We start from the raw sequence: 11,185 nt of genomic DNA, 5'->3' as shown, positions 1-11,185 counted from the left end.
GCAGTGTGGCCATCCCTCTGGGGGGTGATTTCTCACTTTCTGCCTCTCTGTCTCTCTCTGACTGTCTGGCAAATACACACATCCTATAGCAAAAACCTCTCAAAAAATTATCCATCAAAATCTCTTAAATTGCTCACAAAGAAAAGTATTCATGGCTTAGTATATGTACCACTGTATGTTCATTTTTATATACAATGAGGTTTGACAGTCCCTAAACTAAATGAAGGAAAAAAAACAAAAGAAAGTACTACATATGGGTCCCCAAAAATTTCAAACCCTACTGTCTTTGAGATAACTACCAAATTTCTAGAACAGGATGAAGGATAAGTAAAGAATTCAAAAGCTTTTTGGCCGTTTGCACAGTTTACTCCACTTTTTATGGTAGGTCTCCATAATTTTAATATGTGGATCAAATTTATTTGGTATGAGGATTATCCAAAGTAGTACAAAGGGTCTTCAGAAAATTTATGGAAAATGCATATTATGAATAAACTATGTATGGATTTCAAAAAATTACAATAAAATAAACTTATACTTTAATTCGATTTTCCTGTATTTTTTTTAAGCTTTTTGCCATTGGCATGTGTGCTTTCCAGAGACAGAGAGAGAGACAGTAAGAGGAAAAGTGAGAAATCATCCCCCCCACACACAGGGGGCGAAGGGGGATGGCTCCTCCACACTCCCTTCTTTTCCATTCTCCTCCTGGGATCTTTGGCAGGCACACACATGCCCAGTGTGACTTTCAAACCACCAGTCCAGGACTTAAACCACAGTCAGCCATGTGGAATTTCAGCGCCTTAATCACCATGCCACTTCTTGGCCCCATCCTATTAACTTTTTAAAGTCTGCTCTTACAATTGCTTCTCAAGCTCATTGTGGTGTTTGGTTATTAAACTTAGCTTCTAAGTGAAGTGAATACATATAATGTGACTCTATTATACCGTGATAATCCTCATTTTACAGATGAGGAAATTGAGATGATAAGAAGTTAGATCATTTGCCTAAGATCATCTAGCTTGGAAGTGATGGGAGTAGGTTCCAGTCTGACTTCCAGGCTCATTTTGTTTCCATTACAATGGGTTTCCTTAGGGAGAACCAAACCATAGTGATTCAGAGCTCTGTCTCTTGATCTAGATTACTTGGGTTTGAAGTCTGGCAAGTAAATGACTACATTATTTAAGTGCTTTGTGTTCAATGTCATCATCTGTAAAATATGGGTGGCAAAGATATTAATGATAACCTATTTCATAATATTGTGATAATGAAATTAAAAAGTCTGTACAAAGTACTTTGCAAATGCATGGTAAGTGCTCAGTATCTTCTATTGTTAGATACAATATCTTTTAACAGTAGACGATATTGGCCAAATTTCAGTAGAGTGGGAGAATAGGTAGAAGTTCTATGGCAATTGTACATTTTGAACTCTCTTTTCCTTGTGTTGCCCATGATCAGTCTTGGAAACCATGACAGAAAAATAAAGCTTTGATTGCAGTGCTCTACTGCCCAATAAAATCCAAACCTGCTGTGTTCCCAGTTAAAGAGACCTGACAGAAACATATATTTGTACAACAGCCTCCCCAAATATGTGAATGAAGATGAACTTAGTTTAGAAATAGTGCACCTAAACGTATCAGGCAAGGAGGCAGATGGAGACTATACATAATTGTGTTAACATTTATGTTGTCAATAAACTCTCCTGAGCCATTATTACAAGATTCTTGGGGATCTCTTCCCCGCTCTTTGTAAGGCTACAATTCCCATCAACAACGGCACAAATTATATATTTGCATCAGGAGATGCATAAACTTCAAATAAACTGTCAGAATGAGTATGCCTGGGCTGTGTTTTGATAAACAAATGTGCTACAGTGAACATTGAGTACACCCCCATCCTCCTACTTCTCATGAGATGATCAAAACAGTTGTAAATTTTAAATAATGTAGATTGTTAAATTATGCATAACTGAGCCTGCTTTTCTTCCCTGAGGTCACGGAGATAGGAATGGTGCCTAGAGAGCCTGAGCCTTGTGAAAACTGACTAGTAGTAAAATTATGAAGGTTTTAGATTCTCTGGAGCAGCTGCGTATGGGTGGGAGATTGACAAAAGGGATGTTAAGAATATGTTTCCATTCAAAGGGCCTGTCCCTGTTAGTCCAGAGCAGTTTTACTTACCCGGGGCTCAGTGGTAGAATTACTTCAGGACTTGTTACAAAACACAAAAAACTAAAATTTTAACCCAGACTTAATGAATAAAAATGCCCAGAGAAAGCATTTCTTAGTTAAAAAGTGTATAAACTTTTCAGATAGCTCTTTTCTGCATCCCAGATTAACAACCACTATCATCAACTTTAGAGTATATAGGGGTTATCAATGTGACTTGTTAAAAATATAAAACTCAAGTGTCTTACCCATTCTCAGATTTGGATTTAGTAGATTCTTGCAGTGAGTGGGTCAAGGGATCTGCACAGCCAGGTGCCAATTTGGCTACTGGTATTTAGAAACTAATGAATTAGAGAAGGCTGGCAATGTGGTCTTTGAACTCTGGAAGAGCCTGGTGATTTTAAAATTAAGTCCACAGATATTCAATAAGTACCTGCCTTGTATATAAAACTGAACTAGACTCTTCTACACTTGGATGGGGTTGAGGGTGGGAAAGAAGCATGAAATGTGGGTCTTATATAAGAGAAGTTTTCTGTGCTCTAGAGGAAACATTTTTTTCCCACTACACAATAAAATAAGCATATTTCAAGCCATAACTCTAATCTAGTTAGTCTTCTCATACAGGTAGGCTTTGGTGGCAGAGAGATCATTGTGTACCATAAGGTGGTAGTACAAAGCATAACATTCCACAGCTCTCTCAGCTCCTTCCCCTTGTCCCAAGTACTTTTAGGGTAACCACCTCAATTTCCAGCTGGCATTCTGGTCCATGCTTGCTATTGAACCTCTGTAACCAGAGTATTTACTCTGAGAGGACTGAGTTGACTTTTCAAGTGAAGCTTCCTCATTTTTTTCCTTCCTCTGGCTGACATTCCTTTCATTCAAGTAAAGATGATTCCTCTTACCTCCCCCCAAAGAAGTGTAAATTGCTCTCCCTAGGATATTTGAGTGCATTTATCAATCAAAGAAAGGAGCAACACCTTTTAACTCCAGAAATATAATTGCACTTTGTATGAGGGAATGAAGACTGTGGTTCTTTCACTTATCTTGCCCAAATATAATGTTTATGTCCTTTTCAACTCTAGACCAAAGCTAAAGCAGACACTGAATTTTAACCTTTTGGTGTGCGATCTTGTCACATTAGTTGCCATTCTGTGTTTGATCACCTATTTTATGCTACAAAGACCACTGTCATTGCCACAAACCCATATGTTGTGAAATCAAGTGGCAGCTTGACTCTTTTATTCTGAATTATAACTCTACAGTGGCAAGCTACCTTACTGTCTTTTTCTACCGTTCAAAGCTTGAGTAAGGGTTCATAGATCTGCACTTTATCCATCCTCTTCCCATGAATTCTTTCTTAAGTTACAGACTCTGAAATACCTTCCACTTTATACTGGTATGTGGACAGAAGTCTGAATACTTTTCCTATTTTTCCAAAATCTTTTCAAAAGGGACTGGGGAAGTCATGCCATAAACATTAACAGACCATTTACTTTCTATTAACAGGATTCTTCCTACCTCCTGTCCCTGGCATAGTATCTTTGAGATGTATATTTCAACCGATTACAGTATATTCTTGTGCTTATCTCTTCTCAAGACACAGAACTTCCCTTTCTTTGAGATGTAGATTAAGCCTTTCTTTAACTAATCTCTTCCCAAGACACAGATCTTCCCTTCCAATCACCAACCTAAGAATTGTGGAGCCCACCTGTAACCTACAGGCCCCCCCTTCTACATGTCCCACCTTTTTGGGCCAGACCAATGGAAAATCTTTTCATTAAGTGCTGTCTGTCAATCTCAAAAACAAATAAAAGGAACCCCTGTACATGATCACCCCGAGAAAGGCATGTATGCCTCTTCTCAGGGCCTAGGTCACTCATATTTGGCTTAGAAATAAACCGCATTAATTATTAATTAATAATTTTAGGGTTGGTTATTTTTCTGTTGACAGATAGCATAGAGAGGAAAATGTGTTTTCTGGCAGTCATATGCTTGCTTTGTTTTTTTAGGCATTTTGGCATATTATCATTAGATTATCACATTTCTTAGGTACCGGTCATGTAGAGGCAGTTATTGTTAATTTATCCATAAGGAAATTAAAGGAAAATGCTGAGGGGATGTTTTGTTGATCATGTAATTCAATACAAAAAACATGCATGTACACACAAAAGTATAGATGAAAACACGGGTTATCTCACTTCTGGTACAGATCCTTAGAATTTATTTTTTTAGCATTATAATTTTTTAGATTTTTACAATAAAGCACATGTACTCACTGGAGAGATAGAAAGTGAGAAATCACCCCTGCCCCCATCCCATCTCCCCGCCCCTTCCCCAGAGGGAATGGCCATGTTGCAATCCCTTCTCCTCCATTCCTCTCTCAGGTTTTGGACACAGGAGCACACAAGCCTGGCTTTTTTTTTTTTTTTTTTTTTAGGGCACGGTTCTGAGCCTCAAAACGGGGTTAGCCATGTGGGAGTCCAGAGCCTTAATTATCACACACTGCCTGCTGGTACCCCTTTCCTAAAATTTTTTTTTTTAAGAGAGATTTTTGCTATAGGGTCTGTGCACTTGCTGGAGAGACAGAGAGACAGGAAGCAGGAAATAACCCCCAAGAGGGGATGGCTACTCCGCAATCCCCTCTCCTTCATTCTCCTCTTGGGATTTTGGGCACACAGGCACATACTCCCAACACGAGTTTAAGCCATTGGATCTGGAACTCAGACTGCTGTCAACCACATGGGAGTCCAGCGATGTAACAATTCTGCCACCTGCTTGTTCCTCCCTTTTCTACAATTTTAAGATTAACTAGCAATTCCATATTGTACTCTGAAAATAATTTTTAAAAAGGTAATATGGCAGAAATTGTTGATTACCTACTCTGCATACATTCTTCCCAGCACCTACACTAACAAAATGCTTAGATCATTTTGTGTTATCATATATTCATTGTTGTACTATTGGGTTGTTAGAAAAGTCATGATGCATTTTTGCATAGAAAAACTTAGAAAATAAATCATCAATTTTCCAAGAACTCAATAGTTTCAGACTGCCTTTAAAAAAAACTAGTCGGAGGGAATATATGCTCACCAGAGACAGATACAGAGAGAGAAAGTATCCCCTAATGACATCTAGTCATGACATAATCCATAATCCCTTCTCTCCTCTTGTTGAGATTTTTGGCATGTATGCACACACGTTCAGTGTGTTTCCCAAGCTGTTGGTGTCAGTGTTCAAACCATGGTCAGTCATGTGGGATCCAGCTCTCTTAACCACCAGACCTTCAGACTAGCATTACTATCAGAATTCTAATATGAAAAGTAAATCCTTGTTTATATAAACTACTGTTATTTGGCGTTTTCTGTGGATAAAACGAAACATAGTGTAAATAAAAATGCTGGCCACACATTTTCTGGTGTAGAATTTATTGAGAGGCCTTCATAAGTCCAAATCTAATCCTCTTGACCAAATATCAACTCTTGGCTTGTTAGAACACCTAAAAATCTCATACTACAAGATCTAACCATTTGGTATGTCTGTGATTGTCTCAGTGTGTTTCCCGGGTATCAACTTGTTAGTTAATGCAGTTTGGGGGGGCTTCACCGTGACTCACTAAATCTGAATAATTGTGGTGGAGTCCAGGAAACCATTTTGACAAGTTCTCTAGGTGATTATTATGCACTGTAAAATATGTGTGAAGAGTTTTCCCAGAGTATCTATTGGCACTCAGTTGTTGAGTTACTTAATCATTAACAAGTTGACTTGCATTTAGGGATGCTCAACAGAAGACTGCATTATTAAAATGACCTAAGAAGCTTTTAAAAAATTACCTGCATCTGTGTCAAAGGTATCAGATAAGCCTGTAGTAGAATTATGGGTAAAGTGCCCTGGCTGGAGTCACTGATCGTCCAGGAGGCAGAAAGCAGAAATAAGACTCAAAGTAGGGCAAAAGTACTTGCCTGAACTAGCTTGCAGGGTTTTTGTTTGTTTGTTTGTTTTGTTTGTTTTTTTTTTTTAAATGAGGCATTGAATGTTAAAAATCTTTGTAAACTGTCAGGTTTATTTTTCCAGATATATTTGTGTTCTCAACATCATACAGAGGTTACAAAAATGACTATTACTACTACTATTACTTCCAGTACGAGTGATGACAGTAATACCAGGTTATTGAGCATTGTCTAAGACCTGAAGATTTGCTGATATTGCAGGGACTATTAGGCCCTCTAGTTTTTGGACATACTCTAGAAAACAGTGGCTTTTGCTTTTCGATATATTTGAAGATGAAGACCTCGCTAAGACAATGTGTTCATACTATGTGAAATCTAGCTTAAGTGACTACTTACCTACTGATGACGTATTAGTTGGTTAATAATTATGTTCTTCCTCCGTCAAACTAAAGCAGTATTGAATATTAAATTAGAATCAAAAGCAGCTACATTGTTTTCTGTCTTGTGGTTATTACAATTATAGCACATATATAATTAATCACCTCCAGATGGTTAAAGTATTTTGTTCTTTTCTTTTTTAGATTTTTAGTATAGGATGTGTGTGCTCATCAGAGAGAAATAAGGGGGGAAGGAGATACAAAAAATGAGAAATCACCTTCCAGTGTGGATGGCTGTGCCATAACGCCTTCTCCAGTCTCCTCTCACGATTTGGGGCATGTGTGCAATGTGCCCCAGTGTGGTTTTCAAGCCACCAGGTCTGGGATTTGAACTGTGGTCAGCCACGCAGGAGTCTGGTATTTAACTACATTGCCAGCTGCTGGTCATGAGTGTGATGAGTTTTTATGTGTACATATGAAACAGAGCAAGAACCCCCTAATGTATTTTCTAGGGTTCCTGAAATATAAAGTCCATTTGCATGGTAATGACCCGGAGTAAGGAGTAAGTCTTCAGACTTTGGTTATGATGATGACCAACATGGACCATGAGTGAGGGCCATTTGACTTCTTTTTTTTTTTTTTCAGAATTATTTTATTTAACGTTATTTATTATTATTATTATCATTATTATTTTTCAATTTGATCAGAGAGAGACAGAGAGAGAGAGAGAAAGTGAGAAAGCAAGCCACCAGGTCTGAGACTTGAACCGTGGTCACCCATGTGGGAGTCCAGGGCTTTTAACCACCACACCACCTGCCGGCCCCATTGACTTCTAAAACTCTCACTTAAAGGAAAGGTTTTCATTTCAATGTGTAAGATGTTTTGTAGGCTGGAAACTGCTGGTTGTGAGCTCAGAGACTCCAGGCTGAATGGCTCCAGACACCTGAAGAGGAATTTGATTATCTAAGGCCTCACCAATCAAGAATGCCCACGAGATGATCACGCCCTCTTGAACCCATCACTGAACTGATCATGCCCCTGGGACCTCTGCCCCTAATTTTGCCCTTAAAAACGCATGTGGGGAACATCTCAGGGAGACCGGGTCTTTTTAGCGTGAGCTTCCTGCTCTCCTTGCTTTGTACTTTGCAATAAAGCTGGACTTTCCTTCATCACACCATGTGCCTATGGCTTGGTTTTAAAGCACTTTGGCAAGCGAACCTGATTTGAGTTCGGTAACACATATGCATACCCTTTGAATTCATGAGCCTCTTTTTCCTTGGTATTTTTAGTCATGTGAGATCTTTGTTTATTTCTTTAGTTTTCTACCCTTTTCTGGATTTTCTACAAACAACTTAGATTACTGAGAGAAATCTTGAAATACAGAACTCTGATGCTACCTGTTTATCTTCCTTATAACTAAAAACAAGGCCTTGGAAGCAGGACAGAGACTATAAGCAGGAGCAAGGTAGGTGGAGGTTTAGAACCAATAAGTTAAAAGCCAACTGATGAAACAGAGAAACATGCTGATTATTCGTAATTTTAAAAGGATGCTTCAGTTTATGAAAAATGTTTCTGTTGAAGATGATTTTATAGCTTTATCACCTTGACTAGGGAGAAATGTTCCCATGTTGAAATATTCACTTTGTAAGCTAAATCATGTGATTGAATGTATAAAAGAAAATGACATTAAAAAAAATGTTTCTGGTTTCTTTTTCCAGGGGACCTAGTACATCTAAGTGTTTGCATTTTCTTACTGGACTGATAGGGCTGAGGGAAGGAGAAGGACACAGTGCAAGCAATGAATAAATGGGGACGGTGGGGAGTGACTTTCACACAGAGTGAAGCAGCACTGTTAAAAACGCTTCCGTTTTCTTACGTTTGAAAATGCTTTAAGCGCTCTGAAGAAAGAGAAGAGTTCAGAGCCCTTCTGGATAATCTCAGGCAAAAAGTAGCTTTGAAAATTCTAGGAGGGATAAGAGTTATAACATTCAGTTTAGCTTAATCCTTCAGAGGCAATTAGCTATTCATTAGAAAAGAGGGAGACAAGGGAATTGAGAGGAGTGGGAGGGAGAGAGAAAATAGGAGCTAACTGAGCTGGTAGTCCAGTCACCCAGGTAACCATACCCCTTCTTAAATAAAGGTTGTCAAGGACTGTGGTTGTTAAATACAACATGTGCGTGTGTTGCGGGGGGTAGGGGCAGAAAAGGGGTATCCTAATCCTTTAAATATATGTGTGTGTGTGTGTATACATTAGAAAAAACCATATACATTTATTGCTTATAACTTAGGAGAGAAACAATGGAGGGATATGGGCATAGGGAAAAAGAAAAGAGCAAGTCGAGGCCTTACACTTACCCAGTGGAACTGCTTTGTGAGAGGCGAGCACTGGTTAAGAAGGGGACTATCACGTGAACAATGGCTCAGTTGCAGCCAAGCTGCACTGACTGACACCATACTTTCTGCTGGGGCAAAGCTAGAGAGCAAAGTGCAGTGTGGCCTTTCCTAAGCAGGGCAACGTCAATGCTGGATATAGCTGCAGCCAGGAGAAAGAGGTGTTGAAGTGACTGGTTTCCTTCCTCTTGCTGTCGGGCCTTTGTAAAGAATTGTACAACAGTGAGACCAGCCCAGGAAGGCCTTTAACCCTTCAAAATGACTTACAATCAGATCATAATTTTTCATTTCATTAAGTAAAGAATTGTTAGTCATGCCAGTGGGGATTTGGTTTGGCTTTAAATACCCAAATAAAAGTGGTTTAAATGAAATATAATTTATTTCTCATCTACGTAAAATCCAAAGATAGTGTGAAGTTGGTACGTCAGCTCCATGATCATAAAAGACGGGCTTTTTGACATCTTATGTTTTATTCTTCTAATGTGAGTTTTGAAACACGTGATTCAAGATGGCCGTTCAGCTGAACAGGATAAGGATAAATTCATTTCCTTTAAGGACACTTCTCAGAAGTTGTCCATGACACTTGCTTTTATTTTTCCTGTAACCAAGGCATGGCCATATAAGCCACACTTAACTTAAAAAGGGAACTGAAAAGTATAAGACTTCATTTCAGCCAGCCTCATCTCCAGTTAAAAATCAGTAGTTAAATAACTAAAGAACAAGGATAGAACAGAAATTCGGAAAAATTAGGCATCTATGCTATTTACAATACTAATATACAGGATTGAGAGACTTTCCAAAAACTACTTGATACTGCAAATTATAAAACACAAAATTCTTTATTGTTTCTTTGGTGGATTCAATTCAACAACAGCTTATTTAGCACCTAAAATGAAGAAATTTTCAATATTAAGGGGAAGAAACACAGAAAGAAAGAAAAAAAGAAAAAAAAACTATAAATCAAAACATGAAAAGCATTGTCAGAAAGTCTTCAGCAAAGTTCTGAGCATCCCAGAGAAAGGAGAGAGTAATTCCAGCTAGAGCCTACAGAAGGACTCACCCAATACTAGAGATGCAAAAATTATGATTTGAGGGGCCAAATCTAACACACTGCTTATTTGCAAATTCAGGTTTAATTGGAACACAGCCATGATCACATATTTATATATTGTCTGTGGTTGATTTCAAGCTATGACAGCAGAGTTGCATTGCTATAAAAGAGACTTCATGGCCTATGAAACCCTGACTTTACTGTTTTTGTTTGTTTGTTTTATAGAACAATGATATTTGAGACTGACCTAAAAGAATTGTAACAAAGAGAAGGACATTGCAAGCAGGATATGGTATAAGCATGTCCTGGGTCTGTTTGTACATGGAAAAGACATGACAGTAAAAGTCATAATAAGCAATGAGTGATGTCTCTCAAAACCTAATTGGGTAAAACAAGGGGTTACATTTTTGAGAGGCTAATAGAGGAACTAGGACTGGTCTATTCAGATAGCTTGCCAGGAGACTGGTTGAACAATTGAAAATTTTCCAGGTCCTGACTGTGGTTTGGCAAGAACTGGTAACTGGTTAGGTTCTTTCAGAACTGGAGCAGTGATTTTTAGAATATCATAATACTTTCCTCATGTTTCATTGGCCAGATCCGGAGAGATTGGATAAGGCTGGTGACATGGAACACAATTTGCCTCTCTCTGCTTTCCAAAATTCGATCGCTGGCCTGTTCTCAAATGAAGCTCACTGCTTGCTCGCTCCTGTCTTGCCTCTTCCCTTTAGGCCAAGATAAAAACTTTCACCTCTCTGCATTTGCAACTGGGCCTGTAGAGAAGATAGGAGTCAGTTGCTTTATTATAGGGCAAATTATCAAAGGGTTTTTGCTTTAGTTCAGTCTGCTTGGAGCATAAGGTACTTGTGAGAATATCTGGCAAAGTAAGACTGAAAACACATTTTGGAAGGTATTAAGAGAATAGTGAGTTTGGACTTCAATCTGAAGGTAATGGAAGAACAATGAGATGAAGTCTTTTTCTTTTTTTTTTTTTTAATGTCCTTAGGCAAATCTCAACCTCTCAAAAGTTTTCACAGGAATCCTGTAGCAGACAGAGAATTCAATGCACCCATGTTTAAATATTTTGTTAGAAAAAGTTTCAGAATCACTGGGAAGTGACCAGAAGAACCAATGTCTATTCCATCTCTAGATACCAACTCATCATGACTAAAGTCATATTTCACAGCAGTTTTTTTTTGTTGTTATTTTGTTTATTCTTTTTTACCCTTCCTTTTTTCCTCTTTTTTTCTTTTAAACTAGAGT

Source organism: Tupaia chinensis, unplaced genomic scaffold (assembly GCF_000334495.1).
Source record: "Tupaia chinensis unplaced genomic scaffold, TupChi_1.0 Scaffold144058_1, whole genome shotgun sequence".
Taxonomy (NCBI): Eukaryota; Metazoa; Chordata; class Mammalia; order Scandentia; family Tupaiidae; genus Tupaia; species Tupaia belangeri.
This window is presented reverse-complemented; position numbering follows the sequence as displayed.